Below are 3,410 nucleotides of genomic sequence, written 5' to 3' on the forward strand. Positions count from 1 at the left end.
ATTTATCCAATTAGTCGAAAGAAGGCAATTTGGGGGGATGCCTAGTGAAGACCCTCATTCTCATATGGAGACTTTTTGTGACTATTGTGATGCGATTTCTCAAACCGGTGTAATTCAAGACCAAATTCGATGGGTCTTATTTCCTTTTTCTCTAATTGGCACTGCGAAACAACGGTTGAAAGGCCTTGATAAGGCTACTCTCGGAATTGATTCTTGGAAAAAGTTGGCTCTAGCTTTCTACAAAAAGTTCTATCCACCGGAAAAGACTAACATGCTAAGAGCTCAAATTACGGGCTTTAAGCAAAGGGATGAAGAATCTTTGTATGAAGCTTGGGAGCGATTCAAGGGAATTTGTCGCTCATGTCCTCACCATGGACTTAGCGAGTGTTTCTTGGTACAACAATTTTGGAACGGTCTTTATGAAGATTCAAGGAACATTCTCAACATGGGATCAAATGGAATGTTCACCGAAGTTGATGACAATCAAACTTGGAACAAAATTGAGGAAATGGTGGTCCATAACTCACAATATAGTAGACCTCGTAAGGCTACTAGAGGAGGAAAGCATGAAGTGGCGTCCATTACTCAATTGGGCGCTCAACTTAGTGCTCACATTGATACCATCAATTTGAAGTTTGAAAAAGCTATGGCTAGACTTGAAGAAGCCTCAAAATCACCAAAGCATCATGTTAATGCCATGACGGCATCTTCATCAATCCCAAATGGGATATGGGAGAATTGTGGAACTTTGGGACATGACCAAAGTGAATGTAGGGGAACAAATGAACAAGTGAATGCTTTCCAAGCATACAAGAGTGGTACCCCTTATTCAAACTATTACAATGAAAACACCAAATTCCATCCAAATCTCTCATACAAAAGCCAAAATGTTCAAAACCCTCAACCAACATACACCCCACCTCCCATGAGAAACCAAAATCAAAGACCCTTTTACAACCAAAACCAAGGTTACCAAAATCAAACTCCATACAATCAACAAAATGACCAAGGTTTTGATGTTCAAAAAGCGGTCCTCCAAATGCAAAAGAATCAACAAGAGTTTTTCACTCAAATGCAAAAAGATAGTCAAGCAAACGAAATCACCATCAACAACATCCTAGCTCACACCAAAATGTTGGAAACCCAATTGACTCAACTAGCATCTTCAAGCTCACAAAGACAAAAGGGGCAATTACCACCTCAAAGTAATCCCCCAAGACATGAAACGGTTAGTGCCATTCACTTGAGGAGTGGTACAAGGTATGAAGCACCGAAGAAGCAAGTTGAGGATGAGGTTGTGGAGGCTAGTGACAAAGATGAAATTGTGCAAAACTCCAAGGATGGGGAACCATCAAAAGAAGAAATTTCAAGGAAAAATGAAGACAAGGTCAAGGAGAAGGAGCCCATTGTGATTAGACTTCCTTTTCCGAGTCATCAAGCCAAGCCCAAATTTGATGACCAACTTGAAAAATTTATGGAAATTGTGAAGAATTTGAAAGTCTCAATTCCTTTCACGGAATTAATCAATCACGTGCCGGCGTATGCAAAATACATGAAAGACATCCTCATAAAGAAGAAGTCAATCCGGAAGCTTGAGACTATCGCCTTCACTAAGGTGAGTAGCGCAATACTTCAAGGGAGTTCACCTCCAAAACTCAAAGATCCGGGAAGCTTCTCAATACCGTGTACCATTGGCGACACCACGATCAACAAAGCCTTATGTGATCTACGGGCTAGTGTGAGTTTTATGCCGTAATCGGTGAGTAAAAGGTTGGGGATGGGAGAGCTTAAATGCACCAATATCACACTCCAAATGGCCGATAGATCGACGAAGACACCATTAGGGATATGGGAAGATGTTCCCGTAAGAATTGGGAAATTTTTCATTCCGGTGGACTTTGTCATTGTTGACATGGAAGAAGACTCCAACATTCCAATCATTCTAGGAAGACCTTTCTTACACACCGCGGGTGCGGTGATTGATGTGAAGCATGGAGAGCTCACTCTAGAAGTGGGAGATGAGAGCATAACTTTCAATCTTGACAAGACCATGAGAGCTCCCCGTTTGCATGAACCATGTTTTATGGTTGATCATTATAGCCGGAAGGATGATAGGAAGAAGTCGGAATTCCAATGGAAGAAAATTGAAGATGCTCCATTCAAAGAGCAAGTGAATTGTAACAAAGAGAGCTTGAAAAGCTCACCAAGGTCAAGCAATGAAGAGGATGGACTCATTGGCCAAGACAAGAAAGTGGGAGAGTTGTCTGCATCAACTCAAGAGATCTCTAGTGATCAAGTAGATGAAGTTTGTGGTCTTTGGGACGATGAGTTTGAAGGGATTTTCAATCCCTATATTGGTAATGCTATCGATCAAGACTGACAACAAGGGCAAAGGTCTATTGAAGACCTTTATCATGATAATGAACAAGCTTTTGATTACTTCTTCAAGGTGTTGAGCAACATCAACAACACCTTGGACATGCCCCCATGACATCTCACTAAGGATGAGAGTTTGGTGGAGTCCTCCCTAAACCACCATTTGTAAATATTTCTAACCCCCTAACTTGCATTTTAATTCTTACATTACATTTTTTTTTGTCATTGTTGGATTTTTATGCTTTGATCAAGATAATTATCATTTTTGAGAGAAGTGAGGGAGGGACTAATGATTTAATTGATGTGTAGTGCTTTAGCTTAGTGTGGGGATAGCAATTGCCTAGGCTATTCATGCCTTAGTAGTGCCCCTACAATGAAGAACACGGGATTTGAAGAATGGAAAATGACAAGGGATATGCAAGTGCACGGATGGAACTGATTCTGGGTAAAAGAGGCAGAATCCGAGCGTCTTCATGGGAATCCGCCCGTCATCTGGCAATCCGGGCGTATTTGTCAGAATCCGCCCGTCCTTCTGAGCTGAAAATTTGAAATTTTGGGACTGTTGAAGAATCTGAGCGTCCTGGTAGAGAAGACGCTCGTCTTCATAAATCCGCCCGTCTTGGAAAGAAAGACGCCCGTCTTTTTGCCTGTGAAAAACAAGAAACCTCACTGTCTGAGAATCCGCCCGTCTTCAGCAGAAGACGCCCGTCCTGCAGTCGATAAATCCGAGCGTCTTTGCTGAAAGACGCCCGTCTTTAGGCGAGAAATCCTGAACCAAAAGAGGCAGAATCCGAGCGTCCCGAAGGAAAGACGCCCGTCTTCCCCCTGCAATTCAAAAATTTTCGGGTATTTTAAATACCCCATCCCACATTCATTTCTTCATTCCTTCATTCAAAACACTACCCATAAACCCCAAAACTCAAAACCCTCATCCTCTCCATCACCAAAACAAGATTTCCTCAACCACATTCAACAAAATCAAATCAAAACTTCCTTCTAACAACAATTAATCACTCCTCTTCCAACAAAAATCA

At 41.7% G+C, this 3,410-nt stretch overlaps 1 non-coding gene across 1 annotated transcript; it reads right to left on the bottom strand.

Annotated features, from left to right (window-relative positions):
• Positions 1–271: 271 nt before the first annotated feature.
• Positions 272–378, bottom strand: LOC141650632 (small nucleolar RNA R71). Its single transcript, XR_012546653.1, has one exon. It is a non-coding gene; the product is annotated as a small nucleolar RNA R71 (small nucleolar RNA).
• Between the last annotated feature and the right edge of the window lie 3,032 nt (positions 379–3,410).

The sequence above is a fragment of the Silene latifolia genome, chromosome 3, assembly GCF_048544455.1.
Source record: "Silene latifolia isolate original U9 population chromosome 3, ASM4854445v1, whole genome shotgun sequence".
In the NCBI taxonomy this organism is placed as follows: domain Eukaryota; kingdom Viridiplantae; phylum Streptophyta; class Magnoliopsida; order Caryophyllales; family Caryophyllaceae; genus Silene; species Silene latifolia.